The sequence below is a fragment of the Mus caroli genome, unplaced genomic scaffold (genome assembly GCF_978045245.1).
Source record: "Mus caroli unplaced genomic scaffold, Mus_caroli_1 scaffold_7, whole genome shotgun sequence".
Taxonomy (NCBI): domain Eukaryota; kingdom Metazoa; phylum Chordata; class Mammalia; order Rodentia; family Muridae; genus Mus; species Mus caroli.
The window spans coordinates 52400896-52422224 of record NW_028227262.1 but is presented as its reverse complement, the minus strand read 5'-3'; the positions used below and the strand labels follow the sequence as shown (position 1 = coordinate 52422224).

Sequence of the window (21329 nt, the reverse complement as noted above, 5' to 3'; positions counted from 1 at the left end):
ATTTTATAAGCTCATCCCATGCAGAGGAACTCTACTGCACCAAAAGTCCACAGAGGGAGGAAGAAAGCATGGAAGAAAGTGTGGCCTTCAGAGTTCTGTTAGACGGGGTTCTGGCCATGGGCGCTTGGAATGAGCTCAGATTTCACTTTGGGTGACAAGGGCACTGCTGTGAAGCAAGGCATGCAAGTGCACACACACACATACACACACACACACAGTCATGTATTGAAATGAAGGGGGACAGGAATTTTGAGCGCTGCAGGGCAGCTGCTGCATGTCTGCTGACAAGTTGCATGCCACTCTTCCATAATGACTGTTCTTTACCTGGAACGGAGTCTCCATGGCAACCTCTTCACAGGGTGCTTCTGTCTTTCTAAAATGTACACATTGGGAAGGAGGTGGAAACCATAGGCCTGGGTCCCTCCATAATGAAAAAAAGGAAGGGTTTCAGGCTCTAGATAAAGAGTTGAGTGATTCTTTAGTTCTTATTGTCTGACATTGCTTCCTTTGTGGATGGGTATAGGTGGAAAGACAGGATTAAAATTCACTTTGTAGACACCATCAGTTAGCATCCCCATGAATGGTTAGAGTTTATTAGCTGTTCTCAGTGACTTACATTTTTGGCCCAGTGATTTGCTGAAATATCAAAGGACATTTTGGCCTCCCTTCACCTGCTAATGAAAGACTGCTCATCAAAACTCAAGTTCTGAGGACTTGGTAGGCAGAAAAGAGTCTCAACACAGTATTTACAAAGATAAAGTTTTCATCAGAGAGGGCAGAGAGCCCCAAAATTATTATGGTAGGAATATTTTGCTACCTGAAGTCTTTCTTCAGGTTTAAAATGGAAGTGATTTGTAGCAAAACCTTTCCTTTGCTCACATGAAGCAAACACAGAACCTCCTAGAAACAGAAAAACAAGGCAAAGCTAACAAAGAAGCCCTCAGGGTCTAGTCACCTTAGACTGCTTCATACAGATGCCCTGATCTGATTGGTCCCCCCAGACCACTTACTTCTCATCCTTCCTTCAATACTTCACCATCCTTTCAAAAATAACATATCCTGTCTGATTATACTAAGAGACAAGATACGATTTTAAATAATTGTTCTATAAAATGAGTGAATTAAAAATTGTAGTATACTTGTAAGTAAAACTTATAGTAGAGGGCAGGTATATAATGCAAAATAGAAAGTTCTAGAAGTTTGTTGGGTTCCTAGAATATAGAAAGGGAAACAAAACAAAAACTGTGGTAGCTTTGGGAGTTTTTACACTCTGGATCTTGCCATTTGTTCCAGTGAAGTAGAGAGTGAGAAGGATGAAGAGTGACAGCCACACAGGCTGCTGACCCTGGCGGGGTGCCCCTTAGACCTGTAGTTGTATTGGTCAGCTGTGGGCAGAAAGTGAGAATATAAACATTAAATCATGGCAGGCATGAAAGGAAAGGCACAGAAAGTTCATCTTCATATCTGCCTGGCAGGTATGCTTGATGCTTTCCCGAAGAAACTCCTGAGAGAAAATAGAAGCTGTGATTTTTAGCAAGAAATGGTAATAGCATTGCGGGTAGGTATTAATGTACTAACGATATCCAAATCTGTTTCTTAGTACTCCACTCCGTAATTACCCTTTTCAAAGCTCTTTTGTTTTTGTCAAATATTCCAGTGATAATACATATCCTTATCTCTATTTGTTTGATGTGTGTGTGTATGTGTGTGTGTGTGTGTATGTACGGATATACATGTAGATATGGGTGTATGCGTATATGTGTATGCACATCACATATATGTACAAGTCAAGGGAACCTCAGGTGTTGCTCGCCAGATGCTTTCCACTTAGGGTTTGAAGCAGAACCTCTCAATGACCTGAAACTTCACCAAATAGGCTAGGCTAGGCTAGGGGTTGGTGAGCTCCAGGGTTCTATCAAGGTTCCCATTCTACCATCAATGGACTAATAAGCACATGCCACCATAGCTAGCATTTTGTGTGAGTCTTATGGATTACACTAAGGTGTCATGCTTGGGAAGAAAGTTTTTTTATTCTCCAAGCCCCACATATGGTAATCTTAGTAGTAAAGTGAATAAAATGTAGACTCAATGAGCATATTATTTACCTCTTAAACATTCAGGTAAAGAACTTGACATTGTCTAATGAACCTATCTGCAAATGCCCAATGTATAGAACAACTCAGGATGTCACCTCCTATTTAAGGGTCATAAAAAGAATTATGTATTAGAGAATGCATGATTTCTTTTTCATCTAACCTCCTTGAAGCTGAGCCATGTAAAGACAGTATTCTTTGGATTAAGAATAGATTTGATACTTAACTGTGGGCTGAATCACTTATGAGCCGATGGTGCAAGATTCCCACCCCTTCTTCTCCAAGACTCATGACCTTATTCATGGATGTCATGTGGATGTGGTAGAGGTACGATGTCAAAGTTGTCAGGAGCATTGTGTGAGTATAGTGGCTTCTGTGTTAAAATAACATGAATTGTCTATTGCCAAGGTTTGCATTTGTATAGTTAAAGGAACAGATAGTGTTTACTAAATCTACCCCTTAAAATAAAACAGTGTTAGAGTACACTATGCCACTGTTTTCTCATGTGTCTGATAGGCACTCCTTACCCCTGAGCAAGTCATGTGAAATGACCAGTGTAAGCATCTAGTACAAGGTGTGGATTCAATCACATTGGTAGTTGTAGGGGTCGTCCTGATGCTGTCCTGTTCTCCAATTGGTTCTTGATCTGTCAGTAAAGAAGCCATGGGCCAATTGCTAGGTAGAATGAATAGGCAGGACTTCTGGGTCCCTGGAGGAAAGGGAACATACACAAGGGAGGAGAAGAGCATTCAGCTTGCTTTGGAAAGCGAAAAGACAAACAACCATGTGAAGTCTTAGAAGGAGCTGTGGCCTGTGGCTCTTCCTATAGGTGGGTGGTCAGGGGTGTTTAGCAGGAACTAGATGTATATGAACCACTTTAAGTTTAGGGCAGGTGGGAGGTGCAGGGATAAGAATGTAAATAAGGGCACACTTCTGTAGGCAAAAGATAGTAGCACCTAACAATTGTGTCCAAAGGAAGTTAAAAATGAACAACCTGTATGTGTATCTTTTATCCATGGATTCAAGGGAAGCTGGGTGAGGGCTAGTAGCACAGCCCACTCCCAGAGCTTAGGCAGGTGAGAAAAGCTCCATATCACAGGTAGTCATGTATCATTATCAAGAGTTGGCTTCCATGATGAGAGACAATCTCAATGAACTACCATATGGAAATGCCTCTGTTTGGTGAGTTACCTCTCTTAATGTGGCCATGCAGAATCAGGCATTATATTTCTGATGGGCAGAAATTAAACCTTTAGAATTCAGGAACTCATTACTGACCTTTAATTGTTAAGGAATTCCAGTAGGATTTTGGATGCATTGTTACCATCATCATTTTAAAGACAGTATTTATTTGTTTATGTTAACTCATGCAAACATTGATATACCAAATGTCAGGTCAATTAGCCTTAGAAATTAATTATGTATTTAAATAGCAGTAAGATGAGAAATACACACCACGGAAGTTAGAGTTGGGAATAGACTCGGTAAAGTGAACACAGTTTCAATAATATATGGGAGATGAATAATTCCCCACCAAACACCAAAGTAATAATGCACTGTAAGTACTGCTTTCCCCTGTAGACACTGCCAGGAATTCAGTGGGAAACAAGTTACATTATGAGGAAATATTGATTCACTGTGGGCACAGCGAGTCCTGTTATGATAAAGACAGTCTGTGGCCATTTGTTGTCTTTTTTATTTTTTCATTTCCTTCTTGAAAGAAAAAAAAACCCAAATATATGCCTTGCTTACTGTAACCAAGACATTTAGATTGCATCCTTTTATAGAATAAAAAGATTTATTGGGCTTCAACTTTTTCCCCCCCATGGCTTGGATACCCTGAGGTCATGAAAAAGTTGAGCTCATTCCATTATATGAGCTCTGGATTTTATACTTATATTAAGTCTGGAGCCTGGTATAGGAATCTATCCCAGTCTGTAGAAAGTCTTCTCAGGCTTATCTAGACCCTTGCAGGGCTGTATCTCAACCCAAGGTAACATGGCGAATAGAGAATATAACACTGAATAACACAGCTCTTTATTGGGACTAGCTCCACTGCTCACTGCCAGTATAATACAATACTGGGTCAAGTTTCTCCATGACACTCTGTGTTTTACCTGAAAAGTTGAGATAATAGTTCTTCACTGGTGGAAGAGTTGTCAGGGTTACCTGAAATGATGCATGTAGAATTTTAAATATATACTACATCAATGCTAGGTCCCATCCAAGTTGATGTACCTGTGATTGCTGTGGCCTGGGTCCAGTCTTGCATGTCAAACTACAGCGAGTAAAACCTAGTAAAAAGGACTTAAAATGGCCTCATGAGAGCCTGTCCTAGTAGCCATCCACACTCAGATTAGGTGGAAGGAAATATGGTGATGGTAGCCCTTGGCATTGAGTACTAACATTGATTTGCCACTGTGCTTGCTTGTAGATGAGTGCCTTTTCTTAATGTCTGTGCAGAGTTGTGGCCTGCTTCACCCTCAGAAGGAAGAGATCAAGTCTTAGCAAAGGTAGTCCTGAACAGCACTTACATTTTCAGAAAGCCCTTCCAGATTAAATTACTGCATTTTTCTAGCCAAGTGATGTTCTTTCTCATTTTAAGGGCATCCAGTGATTTGAGATGATCTTCATGGAGTTTGGGCATTGGTGAGATGGCTCATCTGATGAAGGCATTTGCTGCCCATAACTGGAGACCTGAGTTCCATCCCTGGAACCCACATAAATGTAGAAGGTGGAAACCAATCTCATAAAGTTGTTTCCTTACTTTCATATATAATACACATATTCCTCACACACTAGAAATAGATAAATAAGTAATGCTTAGAGAAAGTCAGCAGCACTCAATGTAACCACTATCCCCAGCTTATAGGACAAGCTAATCCTCTCTGGACAGTTAAATATTGTTTATTTCCAGGGCTTCCCCACTAAATGCACCATAAAACCTAAACATGTAGCTCTTCTACTGTGCTGCTTCCTAGAATTCACCCAACAGAACTATGAATACTCTGACCTACCTTTCTTAAAAAGCCCTCATTCTCAGAGTGATCTCAGCAGGCTTTTATAGATGTCAACTGAGTCTACTGTGCAGAGAGAAAGATGGCTGAAGTGTCCTAGGTTAGATTCCATTTGACTGCGGAGTTACACAACCATGGATCAATATGTAGAACATTGTACCCAGACTGTGTCCTTTCCTTCTTGCTCTAAGATCCTTAGCTTTAAAGTCTGAGAATAATGAAAGGAAGACAAAGATCAGTGTCCAGCAGTACTTCGTTAAGATCCTACTTCCTAGAGCTGCCAAACTGTTGCATGATAGACAGGTGACACTGGCATGCCCCGAGTTGGACATGATTTTAATGAACTCACAAAAATACCTTTTCAGCCCAGCTGTTCCTACTCATGATTTCTGCCCATGATTACTTCAGTTTTGGAACCACCCACAACTTGTGACGGGAAGGAAGAAGATTCCAAGGACCTTTATTAAGAAAGAGAGCTTGAGTGGCCAGCAAGACAGCAGAGAAGACTGATTGCCATCTATTCTGCTTCTTCTCCAAGACTCATGACCTTCTTCATGAACGTCATGTGGATGTGGTAGAGGCACAATGTCAAAGTTGTCAGGAGCATTGTGTGAGTATAGTGGCTTCTGTGTTAAAATAACATGAATTGTCTATTGCCAAGGCTTGCATTTGTATAGTTAAAGGAAGAGATAGAGTGCTTACTAAATCTACCCCTTAAAATAAAACAGTGTTAGAGTGGAAACCTAGCAGTACCCCTTATGGAACACAGGACACTCACTATGCCACTGTTTTCTCATGTGTCTGATAGGCACTCCTTACCCCTGAGCAAGTCATGTGAAATGACCAGTGTAAGCATCTAGTATAAGGTGTGGATTCAATCACATTAGTAGTTGTAGGAGTGGTTCTGATTCTGTCCTGTTCTCCAATTGGTTCTTGATCTGTCAGTAAAGAAGTCATAAGCCAACTGCTAGGTGGAAGGAATAGTCAGGACTTCTGGGTCCCTGGAGGAAAGGGACAGACCATCTATCTTGCTGGTTTCTGGTTAATTCCTTGCCATCTCAATCAACTTGGATCAAGTTTGGTCTGATGGCACAAGGAGACACATGACCAAGGCATGAGCAAAAGAGAATAAATTCTGATTTCTCTAGTGGCTTTGGGAAATCTCTTTTGTCAGTGGGCCTTGACAGTCAAAGGATGTAAGTGTGGCTGACCTTGAAGCTGCCTCTGCAGAAAGCCTTGATGAAGAATGCATCCCAAACAAAAGAAAGACAACCATAGAGACCAGTTTGTAATGACTTATTTTGAGAGCTGAATTCTTCCCCATTGAGATAGCTGTTTAGGTATCTCATCTGTGCTTAATAAGGTTGCATAGACATCTTCCTTCTTATTCCTTAAGGTAGTTGGAGTCCACTTTCGGTTATCTGTCACCAAAAGAGATGAGTTCAGTAAATGTGATTCCAACTCAGGTATTTTCTACCTGGGTCACTGTGCCCTTTGTCGTGATGTAACTCTACAGAGTCCCTGAAGAACCTGAGGTTTCCAAGGTTCTGAAATAATAACCAGATCTTACTGACATATTGAGAGAGAGAGAGAGAGAGAGAGCGTGCGCAGAAGTAGGCTCTGTGAGTGGTTTGTTTCATATACTTGGAAGCACTAGCAATTAGTGAAACAATTTAATTTTTTTTTAAAAAAGATTTATCTCCTTTGGGGAAATGACCTGATAAATTTGACAAACTTAAATAAGTTGCTCAAGGTCTTATGCCAGCCACTAGTGAGTAAATATAGAGTTATAATTTTCACCTGCATGGAATAGAAAGGCAAGCTGGGAACCTCTAACCTTCCACATACAAGGACGCTCTACACTCAGCCGGCTTCTTTTCTAGTGGTGTGCCCATAGCTCTTCCCTTCATTCTGTTTCCATGGTGCACTGTACATTGATGTGCCTTGAACATTCTGGCATTTGCTTGGGGGTGGGAAGCCTTCCTCCAGACCTCAGCTTCAGATGCTGCCCACCTAACCATCTGTGGCAACAGATTTGTGTGTTATCAATTAAAGTCTAAAGGAAGTTGGCAAAGCCTCCTACTCTAACAGGATGGGCTAAAGACGTTCCTGTTAAGACAGAAATGGGTTGTGTCTATGATGGTGGTGCCTGGTAGCTTTCCAAGAACACTTTAAATATACCCCATGTCATGAATCGCCTAGCTTGCATTCACTTTCAGACATTCTTCCCAGAAGTGGCTCTCTTCCATAGACTGGACCTGTGCATAGCTGGACAGGGCTGCCCTGTGGAAAGCAGAGCAAAATGCAGTTTGGAGAATCCAGCCTTGTGAATTTCACATTGACATTCACTTAGGAAATTACCCCCTTTTTAAAAAAATCTGCAAAATCTTCATGTATCTATAATTATAATGCTGAATTCCATTTACAACCACAGAGTCCTTGGTTGCAGCTGCTCAGGAAGACCATGCATCCCTTTGAGCTGTCTCCCTTAGGCTCTCTAACAGAATTAAGGACACGGGATGAGCTGCAATTCTAACCCAGACCATCTCAAGCCCATGCTGGAAATCTGTGAAAAAAATTCTTTTATAAAACTGGATTAGTGAAATATCCATATAGAGATAATTATGTTGATCATTTCTTATATGTTACTCCCTATGTTAGATCCCTATGTTAGGGATTAGCAATATGTGATTTCTGTTCTGAAAGCACTTACCAGTTACTAAGACTAGCTGGTTAGTCTGTATTATTGTTTACAAAGGGTTTTTTTTTGTGTGTGTGTGTGTGTGTGGGCAGAGAGAGATTACTCAGCAGTTATGGGCACTGGCTGCTCTCCTAGAGGACCCATGTTCAATTCCCAGCTCCCATATGGTGGCTTACAACCATATGTAACTCCAGTTCCAGGGGATATATCACTCTCTGTGTCCTCCATAAGTACTACACACATGTGCACAGACATCCATGTAGGCTTAACACTCATATACATAAAATGAAAATAAATTAATTTTTCTAATAAAGACTTCTACAGTAGGTTGTGAAGCAATGGGTTCCTGAATTACAAGAAATTTAGTCTCAGTATAGTTAGGCCCTCATGGCACAAACATTACATTATCTACCCTCCTCCCAGCTTTACCATTGCAAAGTATTAACTATGGGCCCAGAAGACTCTTTGTTGTGAGGCCTATCTCGGGCATCTCAACATCCTTGGAAACAGCTACCTTAGTGGTAACCTCGGGTTTTCAGTTTTAACAAAAAAGGGCCTTCATGCATTATCACATGTCCCTAGGGTGATTATAATGAGGGGGACTCACTCCAGGATGTGGAGCACTGAGTTAAGCTAAGATTAAAGATGGGGGTTTACAGGGAAATAGAAGAAATGACTTCTGGCCTAAGTCCGTAGTAAAACCTCTTGCCAATGTTCTCTAAAATGGGGTGAATTTTATTTTCTGAGAGTACAGAGATAGTTATTGAGAAGACTCATTCTTGGAGACGTAAAGGTAGACTAAGTCATCTCTCAAGATCTTACAGGACCCTTGAATTCTATATCACTTTTAAACTCATAGTCTAGCCCAATTCCAACCTGTCCCTTTAACTGTCACTAGAACTAAACCTTGTGCCTGATAGGCAGCTCATTTTTGGCATGCCCTTTATGTCACCAGAAGCCAGAGGACTTTATGGTTTTTTGTTTTTTGGGTTTTTTTGTTTTTTTTTTAAAGATCCTTTTGTTTTTTGAGCAAACTTGGCAGAACCACTCTTTTATGAAGGAGGAAAAAAATCAAATTTCAGGGCTGTGGAAAAATAACTTTCTGTGCTCCTAGGTTCCAGAATCGACCATTTGTTAGAACCAAGTGTCTGCTGGGGTGTGAACAAATTCTTGGAAGGCATTTCCTAAATTTTGTTATTGTTGTTTTATCACCTCACTCTCATGAGACTTCTCATTTGCTCTCTGCTGCCTGTGAGGCTGGGCGGGCCAAGAGAGGCCTGGCTCATGTTTTATTCCTAAAAGCTCTAATATGTATTTCATGGAGGAGATACATATGTTTGTTTTATCTTGTCTGCTTAGGCAGTATTCTTCATTTCAAATCAAGAAAACAAGAATATGTTTACTAAGAACATATTCCAGCCACACATTTTACATTAGCCTTATTTGAAATATTGTTCTCCAAGTTCCCTTTAATTTCCCACTTTCTCCACCAAGAGAATTTTAACCTAGCTTTCTATGTGGAAACCAGTCACTGTAATTAGATTTCATGTCAAATCCCAACTCCTGATATTTTTTTCCTCCCTGATCTTTGACCCTGTGCTTAAGAATAAAATCTTTCATCAACCCACAGAAAACTCCATTTCCTAATTGGAAAATAGGATCCCAATAATACCGTGTTAAAGAGTTGGCATGGTGACAATACACAACAATGATATAAGTGCCATCAGTTGCCTATCTGGTTAACTATTACTGATGGTAACTGTTATTACTTGCATTTGTTAAAGTACTTTGACAAAACCCATATAAGGCTTTATTTTGTCCCAATACTGAGGGACAGTAAGCACCATATGGACCATGGTTCTACCTGTTAGTATATGTGAACAGCCTGTGACACTCCAGGATTTCATGGCCCTTCAAGATAGTGTTGAAGAGATGCTACAGAAGGACCTTCGCAGAACACATCGGAAAGGCTTCCTCAAAGCCAGGATAATGAAAGTTTGGAAAGATATCAGGCAAGATTGTGGGTCAGAGCACATATTAATCTTGAAAACCAAAGTAACCATGGCTCCCCATCTTTGTATACTACCTTAAAACAACTGAAACAGAATACGAACAAAGGCACACTTTACAAAGTTTAATGTAGAATTTCTCCTGGATTTTTCCATATATCTTTAGACCAGATCACAGTTCTATGGAGGAGACTCAGAGCACTTGACCCTGGTATATAGCTAAGGTGACTGCCATCATGACAAAACTATTCACAGAATTTGGGGGCAGACCCTCTCATTTAAATTGTTGATTATGAGGATATATTGATTTCCTGTAGGGTAGGACTATTCATATAGCATATTTCTTGCTTAAACACACTTATTATTGAAATCAACTTAGGGATATGTTTCACTTGCTGAAACACAACAAATAGAAACCATAAGAACCTTTAAATGTCCCTCATGCAGAGTTTTAAAAATCTATATTGTGTTGTTTTGATATCTTACAAAACCTCGCTGAGGAGTGACTGCTACCTCTGGACCAAAAAGTTTTAAGAGACAGCAACGATGCACCGCAAACAGACTTTCTATTTGCAAACTAATTAGTACAAAGATGTACTTGCACCACCTGGCTCAGCTATCTAAGAAACAGTAATCGTCTGCCCTTACCATTCAAGAGTCAAGGATTGGCAACTGGGTACCATCTCTATGGTATATAGAAAACTTAAAGAAAAATTAAGTCAATCTTAAATTGTTCACCCTGCTCTACTCCCTAAGGAAACCAATAAATCTGATGGAGTGTATTGTCCCTTACAGCTGACTTCTCACATTTAACCCTTCCATCCCCACTATTTTTCCCAAGTATCTCTGTGTGGCATGGCATGCCTCCCTTGTTGAGTTGCTGTGAATACAGACTCTTCTTAAGTTGGGGGTGTAGTGCCATAAACCTATAGTAAGTGAGAAACATCATTAGGTGGAGAGTGTAGTCTATCCACATAGCTTGTTTAAACCTAACTCAAACATGCCAGAAAAACATGCACTCATCATGCAAACTCACCTTACACAAAGCTTATTGTAAAAGTAAGTGTTAAATAGCCACCATAACTTACCGAATGTCCACATCCATAAACAGTGTCAGCACAGTCCATTGTTGTGTCTTGGTAGCTTCATGATGCCAGGAGTGATTGAGAACTGCAGGTCACCACCAATGCTCCATATCACTAGAAATTTTGAAGTCAGGTCATTATTAAAATTCCCAATCCAAAGCAGAGTTTCTACTCAATGGGTATCATTTTCATATCATATAAGGCTGTAAAAGTTACTACTGAGCCGCTGTAGGTTGGGGAATGGCTATGGAGTAAAGCACACTTCTGAATCTCTTCTCTGTCTCTGTCTGTAGCTGCAGCTAATGGATCCAAACATAAAACAATATGCAAGGCTGTCAGAACTAATGCTATTGCATTCATGGCCATCTGTGACCACCCTTGACTCTGATCTGTGGCCATATCAATGAAACATGTGAAATATTTGAAGGTAGACTGTATTATATCTATTCCTCCAATGAGTGTATTCTTGGCTCTTTCCAGCCATCTAATGATAGACTTGGAACACAGACATTTAATCTCATCCACAGGGTCAATTCTTTCTGAATGAAGTGACCAGTTCTTTGTGAAGGAAGTAGGGTTTCACCTGCTTTGCCTAATGGTTACACCTATTGGAAACATTTGCTGTGGCCTATGCAAAGAGAACATCTTTTAAAACCCCTTGGTAAAGCAACATTCCAAACACATTTAAGATGTTGAGAGACGATCTTATTATCATGAAAGAAAAGTGTCTAGAACTAAGGACGTTGTCGGCCACATTTGTACAGCATAGAAATTAGAAATAATAAATCAGGACCCTGTTTCTGCCACGGTTTTTATGTTTGGCCTTTGTACAGTTTCCGGAAGTCATTAGTTCTATGTGGAAAAAGGCAAGAAAAACTTTGTTCACTGGTTTATCTAATGAACAGCCAAAGACCCTTTTTAAAAATCCTTTTCCTCTCTTACAGATTTCTTGCTGTTTTTTTTTTTCCTTTTTTAGCTAAAGGATTGTACCCATAATGGCAGCATATTATTCTCCACACTTACTCTGTATAGGTTAAAAGCATGACCTCTGATGGCCAGTGGAACAGGCTCTTTCCCCAGAGCTTATTCGTTTAATTTCTTGCCGCATTCTGAATGAATGTTTTCTTCCAGCTGGGTCTCTATTAACTAATAGGCAATAAACTTTGACACAAGTTCACATCTGGGTGCCTCAGACATTTAGTTTTGTAGTCTGTTTGCCTGGCCCTCCTATCAGACCCTCAGCTTCTCCCCTCTGTCATGGCATGCACTTGAGAAAGTCCATTCTCAATAGCCTCTTGGAGATTTGAGACTAGCGTTTGGCCAGTGGCCTACATCCTTGTCCCTTTTCTGCTCACTTGCTCACAGCCCCTGCCGTGCTCAGTTCTCCTGTCAACTCCATCATCTTGCTAAAGTAGCTCTTGATTTTTCCTTATCAAGCCACCGAGAAGTCCAGTTCCTATCATGGAGGGAAAGTGCAGGGGTCTCCCATGCACAGGGCAGCCATAAGCCCAAAATGTGACTGGAAACAAAACAGCAATATTAATTTATTAGGTCATTTGACTGTACAGAACATGGAGTGTTCGTGTGCCCTAGTCAGCTAAGCATTGAGGATGGGTTCCCTCACTCCAACCCCTGGCAACCATATGTGCTAAGTCATACTTCCCCTTCACTTTATGGTAAAGGAAATGAATGCTTGCAGTTATTAATAGATATTCACCAAGTATTTACTTGGTGCCAGCCATTGCTCAAAGTGTATACCATCATTTAAGTCAATCATCTTAATTATTCAAATAAAGCCAACTCAAATATTAGTATGTGTTGTTCTCCTACTTAATGGAAGATGAGACTGAGGTATGGGACTCTAAGGAACTGAACTGAATATTCCAGAATTAAGTAGTCAAGGTGTGAAAAGCAAAGGTGGTGTGTTTGCAGAGTGTGGGTATACCCTCTCTCCTCTCTTGATAGATAAGCTGGAGCTATGGGACTGGAGCTGTGGGCTGAGTCACCTGTGACTGCCTCTACCTTGAGGACTTTCTCTGCAAAGCTCTGCTTATTTCCTTGGAGACGCTGCATAGGGTCTGGCACCAAGGAAAGTCTCTGGCGCTAAGAGGCAAATGCTGTGATCATCCACATGACTTGCTTCTTTATACAGTAATAGGAAAATTGTCAATTACGGATGAATTATGGCTGCCACAGATACCTGTAATTGTCGACTGCAGTTTTGTAAACATACACAGCTGCCTTTAATTTCATTTAACCAGTCATGTAATTCATTAACACACACCTGCAGTTACCCAAGATACAACACCAAATGAACCTAGCTTTCGGTTTGCAATTTCCCTGTTTCGTATGCTCCCCTGTTTAATTACCACACTCAGAGGGAGGAAGTTGGTGAAAAATAGGGTTCATCTAAAGAGGAAGCCTGGGGATTGGCCTGTAAGCACATACTCAAGTTGCCTTCTTAGACATTGCTGTAAATCACTCGTTTATCACTCACAGCCCAGGGCAGTAAGGAAAAGGAAAAAAAATATAAAATTGATTTTTTTTGCAACTGTTATATCAACAAGTCAAATCATTACAAGATGAATCTTGAAATGTCCTCCTACCATAGCCATGAAGGGTGGTGGCAGATTCTCATGTTCAAGGGAAAAGTCAACAGAGGTTGTATCTTGGAAATATGATCTTACAGGACTAGATTAGCTGGATGCCTTTATTTTAACTTTCTATTTTCTTCTGTTTTTCCCACCAACTGAAAATAGGTGAGTTGAGTTTTTTATAGTTTTCTCACCAAGCAATGAGTGACTTAGGTGCTTTTTCTACCAAACTATATCCATATCTTACAAACAACAATAACAATACCCATTATACTTTGGGGAGATATAAACTTATGTCCAGCATCCTCTTCAACATGTGGAGTCCTCAGGATCACTCAGTGGTATTGGTTTGACTTTCTTCATTGGGTATACTCAGCATTCGGAAACTGAAGAAGCTAAGCAACTCTCTGACATGAAGGTTCCCTTGCCAAATGGGACGCTTGTGATTTAAACCCAGGATGGCTATCTCTGATGGTCGCCCTCACTCTCATGATGCTACTCACAGTGTCCAAGTGTACAAAGATACTACTCACACCTTCCACACCTGTCACTGTTAACTCTCTTTATGTACTCTACCTGTTGTACAATGTGCAGAGCATTTTGTGAAGATCTGCCTCTAGTGCCATCAACCTCCTGACTTAAGACTTGGTGTGTTTGGAGACACGAACTCAAACTGGCTGAAGTATAAAAAGTGACTTATTTGCTTTTGTAACATCAGATAGCTCAGGTGCCTTTCTCTCTGCTTCACGTTTAACTTGCCCTTTCTTTTATGTTAAGTTTAGTTTTAAGTGGGGACTTCCAAAATGACGAAGAGGAAGTCCTCACTAACACTAGGTGTATGTTCTGTAGATTATACTTCCCATTTTCAAGAGCCAAAACTTCAACAAGATTACCTCAAAAATCCTAGGGTTTGTGGCTCATTCTATTCTGTCACCTCACCAGGCAACATAGAACTTCAGAGATGGAGTTCTGTGTGTAAGTCTTGGGACTGGGGGGTAAAGGTAGTGAAAATTGAAATCTACTACTCATTCTCCATATAGAGGAAGGGGAAAGTAAGCTTGGTTTCTAAGTGAGGGCTGGATCATAACTCTATAATTAAGGAGTCTGGAAATTGAGTAGCCAAGTCAAGGTTCATCATGCCCTTCTGGTTCATCAGTAGATAAGAAAAAGAGTCATCGTCTTTGCTCATGGTTCAGCAGTTATTTTCCCATTGATGTTTAGGCTTAGCAAAATTTTCTAGGCAAATAGTATAAATGGTGACCAATCTAAAGTGGTCTAGTTCTGTGTCAGCTGTGCCTCTACACAGATCAATAGCAAACTACTCACATCAGATCCAATTAGTGTTCATCTGGTATTTACTTCCCAGATGCTTCAAATTACTGAAATGAATGAAGTGGTTTGTGACGTGTCACTGGACACATTCAAGGACCATTTAGAAAGTGCTGCAGTGGGGGAAGCTGGAAGGTCATGGTTAGGAACTGGTAAGTGGAAAGATGAAGGAGTGGAAAGAATGATGTTTTGTTGAGAAAGCCAGAGGAGGTGGATGAATATGGACTCACTGGGTATGAGTTGAAAAGCTCCTCTATGGCTTTGAAGAGCCTTAGAATCAAGCTCTCAAAGGCTGATTTATTTTCTTTGTTTATGCTTTATTTATTTTATTCCTCCAGGCTCTGAGTGTTAGCATCACTTGTATTTCCAGAGAGACCTCCATAGAATGGTTAAGATTTGACACATTCAATCTGATGATGCTATGGCTCTCTCAAGGCTAAGAGGCAACACTCCAGTGTTGAGTGAGAGCCCTGTCATATGGCTCCTCTGAAGTAGTCACCACAGTAACCCAGGGTGAGAACATGTGCTTTTGAGATTAGTTTTGCTTGGACAGCTACATGGAAAATCGTCTTTTCAAGAAACTCATTCATAGATGTGTGACTCACTTTATGTTCATTACTTACCTTAAATCTATTGGCCTCTGTTTTCTAGTTTTTCATTTTTAGATATGAAAATTCTGTGTCAATCACTTGACTACTGAGAGTGACTAATGCTAACTCATCTAATATATGCCATATGATTCATTTTCATTTCTTTCTATTATTTTAAATACTTTTATTCATTGAGAGAGTTATAAACATATACACTAATATATTGATCGTGTCTCCTTCTGTTTCTCATAGTGTCTCAAATCCTGTCTTTTATCCAACTTCAAGTCTCTCTCTTTTTTATTGTTATTTGCAACCCTGAGTTCATTTAGTGCTAACCATATGGACATGAATATATGGCCATCCACTGGGGCATGCATATCAAAATTACCAGTGTACACAGCCTTAAAAGAGAGTGGCTTTCCCTTCTTGAGCAATTACCAACCGCCAATGATCCCTCAGATAGGAGTACGGCCACAGGGACACTATGTCATCCATACTGGGTTTTTAACTGTTTTGATCTTAGTATGAAGATCCTGTGCAGGTAATTACAGCTGCTGTGAGTTGACACTTGTCCAGACCCACTGGTTCTTACAGTCTTTCTGCCCCCTTTTCAGTAAAGAACCCCAGGCTTCGATGAGGAGAAGTTGAAATGGATAACCCATTTACAACTGAGCACTTGATATTATTTATACGTGGCACTTGGACCAGTTATGAATATTCTTTATTGACCAACTTACTACAATCTGTGCTGCTAAATGGAATTCCCTGAGTCCCCCCCCCCCCCCCCCGCCCAAAGAAGAAATGTGTTCTGTGAACATTTAGCCAACTCCTGTTATAATCATTCCTGAACTTCCTTTGGCTTTTAGATTATTGTACAATCTCAAGAAATTGGTTAGAATACCATGTCTCTGTATAAATAATGCTTACAGCCATTGATCTTCATACCATGGTATCCAAACGTGCTGCTTCCTTGAGACTCATAGTTGTCTCTTCTCATCCCCTCCTGCTCTGGGCTTTACTAGTGACCTTGTGTGGTTTTCCTTCTCTGGCTACCTGAACACTGTTTCGGTTGTCCTGTCCTGAGGCATGTGGAAGGAGGATTAGCTCCTCTCTCTCCAAAATTTATTTATTTACTTCCACATAATTTTCCTTGCCTCAGCCATGAGCAAATGCACACACACACACAGAGACACACACAGACACACACACACATCTTATATTATCTACTGAATGCACATGGAACATTTAATCTCTACTTTCTGTGCTATCAAAATTCTGAAGCAAAAAAGCATAAAATAAAAATAAGAGAGGGATTATCAAGAAAAAAAAATCCTCTAATAGTGAACTGCCATACAATAAATAAAAGTTGACATATATGGATTATATTAATTACATGCCTTATTACAGTTTGTCAGGTCAACAGCATGAGGGGTAGGTAATACTCCCCCCCCCCATTTTAAGATAAAGCTCAGACTTAAAGAAATCATACTGGTTCTCCTCAGACATAATCTACATTAAATGGAATTCATGATGAGAACCCATAGAGCACAGATTCCCAGTCCTAACTCATGGTTAGCTGCAGAACTAGTGACTGATCCTTGTGAAGACTATAATGATGGAGGAGCCTAAGAAGTCTTGACAATCCCTGGACCTGTGCCGGTGTTAGCAGAAAGTGATGGTACTGTAGAGTCAGCATTTGTTCCAGACATTACATGCTCTCCTCATTTCCCCAGCACTGACGTTATCCTTATTTTATAGATGAGGAAATGGAAGTAGAGAGGGGCTATCACTTATGTCTTATTTAAGATCTGAGCCAGAGCTCAAGCTAATCCATGACTGTCAACTGCAGTCTCCTAGGTCAGACTCTGTGCCTACCTGCACGCCTTGGAGAGCTCCCGTCATAATGTGCTGCACAGGACAAGCCGTGCTCCTTTATGATCTGAGAAACAGAGCTTGTACTTTGAGGGACCACAAGCTGAAAATTAACAAATCATTAGAGTGCCAGGAGGAAAACAGAAAGGGTCAGATCTGAACAAGTTACCCAAGGTTTGAATAGAGTCCAAATCTGAAGAAAACATTTGCAGAGTACTTATTCATGACTGTGTCCCTTTGTTTGCCGCAATACTTCATTAAAAATCAGTCTTGTGCAGTAATTTCAGGGTATTAAAGTTGAACAGCTTAAAGTTATGTAATTAATTGCATTCAGCTTCAGTTACAATTACTAATTGATCCAAGCCTGCCAGCATCACACCTGGCAATAGACAGGCATGCAACAGTGATGCCAGGCAGGTGGTGGCAATAATTAGGTTATTACTTTTTTTCCCCCTTCAAGTACCAGGTGGTCTAAACCCCAGGATCAGGCAGGCTGCATTTGGCCCACGGGTACCATTTCTGTTTCTGGAGCTATTTTGAAGAAACTAAGAATAGTGTCAGGAATACCCAGTAGATGAGATGAGGTAAGCCCAGGACCAAAGTTGCTATACAAAGACAGGCTTAGGGAATGAAATCCATGGACCTTAAGATTTTCCAGGAGACAGATAGGGTCTAGAAGCAGAAAGGCCTGATAGACAAATGCCACTGTGTCTGTGAGCTCTTTGGCTGCTCTGAGCCAGGCTCTCTGGGCATGGATGAAGGATGAAGTTACAGAAGTGGTCATGTGATCTGAGACTATGGGTACTGTGTCTAGTGAGTGGTCCTGTACATCAGCCAGGAAGTCAGGTAGACACTTTTATTTGTCTGGTTGGTGCTTTTTTTTTCTTTCTCCCTGGATTTCCTTATGAAATATGACATTTTGCAAATTATGTTAGTTTCTGGGGCTCAGTTTCTTCACATATAGTATAGAAATGGATAATTAGTATGGATGCATGGTAATTGTTATTCACTAAAGAAGAAATGTATCAACATAGCCTAGTACAGTCTGGGCTGTACAACAAATTATCCATTCATAGAAACCTGTTTTACCTTATTATATCCAAAATAGTAAACAGTTTGATGCCTTACAAGTTAAGATTGATTGACGGTGATCAGAACTTTGGAATGATAAATATTCTTATCTTCATTTCCAAAATAAAAATATCTTCATTTATTGAATATGTATTAAATTCTAGAAAATGGATAAATGGATACTCTAATATATGCACTTCTTAATGTTAAGTTGATACTAATATCTTTATTATGTAGATGAAAACCTGAGGTCAGAGGAGGCCACATAGTTTCCTAAAGTTTGGATCTATTTTTAGCTAGCACACGAGGAGCTGAATTGGAACTCATCCTGATTCTAATGCTATTAGCCACCATGAATGAGAAAAGAGGAAAAATGTTCTTGGGTTCTTTTTGCAAGTGTTGGGTCTGGCTTATCCTATCCCACCCTCTGTGTTTTCATTCAGATTGATTTCAGAAGTGATTGGTGTGGGGCAGGAAATATGTATTTGGAGAGTGTTCAGAAGAGAGCAGGGAAATTTAATACTAATGCCACTTAGTTGTCCATTTTCCTCTGTTTTTGTTTATGGCTTTTGTGCTTTAAAGCCTTCTTTAGAGCATCCTATAGAAATAGATGCTGAAATCCACGTTTAGTGGTGTGTAGAAGACATTGATACCTGTCATCTTGAGTCAGAAGTAGAGTATTGCCAGGAGGTATCAAAAGTCATCACAGCCTACATGATCACAATTCCATCTGTAACATCTGAGAAGTCAGCTTCTCCTTTACTTGAAATGAATTATCCCAAATGCAGTAGGAGTGAAGAGAATAAAACCTTGCTTGGAAGGCATACAGGCAGATTGGGAAAAAATACAGTTTATTTATTTTTAACATAGTTTTCAGTATTTCTGGAACTGTCTTTTCATCAATAGACATGACTAAGTAATCCCACAGTCTCATCTCCCAGACTTTATTCTTCCCATTTATTTACCCAAGATGATAAAACCTCACATGTGGTCTCTTTAGTCATTTTTAAGTGGGAAAGACATCCCCTCCAGTTTATCTCCAGGTGTCTCTGACTGTACATTTCACTTTCAGGTTGTCTTAGTATGTTGGATGCACTACGAGGAGTGCAGAGAGTCATCACCTTCAGTTATTATTGTCTATTATTATTATTATTAATTCAAAGAGACAGAGCTCCTTGGACTGCAGGACTTGGATTAAATGATGAAAACCTGTATCTTTTCAGCCAATGGAGAACAGCTGAGAGCCCCCACTGGTAGTTCATTCCCTGATGACATACCTCTTCCTCCACAGGGTTAACCAGTTCCACAGATCAATACCTTCCTGCTAGAATCAGCGGAAATTAAAACCAGCCATGAAGCTTCACTCAAGCCCTTTAGAAAATATACCCCTAAAGAGCAGCCGTAATACTGGGGCCTCTGGTAGAATGGCTTTGCTGGACATTTATTCTTTTGCCAGTCCTGGACTGACAAGAAAAGGGCTTCTGATTTCAGCCACATCTCTTACAATAGCATTCATCACTATCCTGCTGAGATTTCTCAGTGACCTCTCAAATTCAGAAGCATCTGCCCACTCTATTGCACAGGACAAGCATCAAGCATCTGGCTTCCTAGCAAACTTTGGAAGCAGCCCCTCCCTCTTATATAACTGCACACAGGGATCATTTGGAACATACGATGTAATGGAATAATCTTTGTTCAAACTCAACTTGTGGGGTATAGATTGTATGAATTTCTCACAAAAATTCTCTGGAAACCTTAATAAATAGTTACTTAAAAGTCTTAATAAAATAAGATTTTGATTCATCATACACCTTGTACAATTTCCTGGGAACAAAGGTAAGCAAATAGAATCTGATCCCAGCTAACAGTCTAAGCTGAAGGCAGACATAACTAGTAGACCGGTGGGGAACCATGTGCCTGTGCAAACTACAGGAATGGACTGATCTCCTGGGAGTAGTCTCCTGACATAAGAAGTGATTCAAGTCTCTTCATCTAACTAGTGTGGGATTTTAAGTAACATGTCTTTGTATTTTCATCTAAATGGATGCAATTAGGCCAGCAGTTCTCAATCTTCCTAATGCTGCAGCCATTTAATACAGTTCCTCATGTTGTGGTGCCCCCAAACATTAACATGCTACTTCATAACTGTAATGTTGCTACTGTCATGAGTCATAATGTAGATATTTTAGGAGATAGAGGTTTTCCCAAGGGGTTGTGAGCCACAGGTTGAGAACCACTGAGGTAGATTGTGTACCCATTACCATTTTCGAGGTTGTGCTGCCTGCAAGGATAGCTATTAGTCATGTTAACAACAGACTTCCCAAAGCAAGAACACTAGAAACTCGACAGTCAAACAAGGCAAGACACACAGCATACATATGAATGCTAGAGGTGGAGAGCTGCTGGAGTTCTTTAAAGTCCATGGTGTGAACCTTCCCTTATAGTGAAGAGCCCAGGCTGATATAAGGGAAGGAACTTACCAGGAAACCTGCCAGTTCACTCTATGGGCTCTCAGAGCAGATGTCAGTGAACTTTTCCCGTATGTAAGATTTGTGGGCGTTCATTCTCTGTTGCTATTACTCAGATCTGGTAAGGAATTGGAAAATTAGATGTGATTGAATGGGTGTGGCTGTTTCTCAATAAAGCCATGGACAAGATTTGTTCTGGGACTGGATTTGACCAGTGGGTGATATTTTGCTGGGTAAATAGTTCTAGATATGTTTGCTTCTAAGCTTGGTGAGTCTACATAGGATGCTTTACTGCAAGCACATACATACACACAGACACACACACAGACACACAGACACACACCTTTCAGCTTCTGAATCTCTATGTGGCTGTAACAAGAGTATCAATGTCAGAGTTGATATAAAGAGAAAAGTTGATGCAGAATAATTAGAGACGCGACAAGCTCCTAGTAAATTCTTTTTTTTTTTTTATTGGTCATTACTAGTAAGATCTAGAAAAC

The 21329-nt window shown here is 40.3% G+C and overlaps 1 protein-coding gene and 1 long non-coding RNA gene across 5 annotated transcripts in view; both read left to right on the top strand.

The window, feature by feature from the left end:
- Nucleotides 1–21329, top strand: part of Tafa1 (TAFA chemokine like family member 1) — a 526210-nt gene that overhangs the window by 122696 nt on the left and 382185 nt on the right. The gene's annotated exons all lie outside the window — the stretch shown is intronic.
- Nucleotides 1476–19955, top strand: LOC115031340 (uncharacterized). Of its 2 annotated transcripts, none has more exons than XR_015047580.1 (5): nt 1476–1558; nt 4528–4606; nt 4699–4827; nt 5476–5720; nt 19653–19955. It is a non-coding gene; the product is annotated as an uncharacterized LOC115031340 (long non-coding RNA). The 2 variants fall into 2 exon arrangements; XR_015047579.1 differs by lacking the exon at nt 1476–1558 and adding an exon at nt 2367–2450.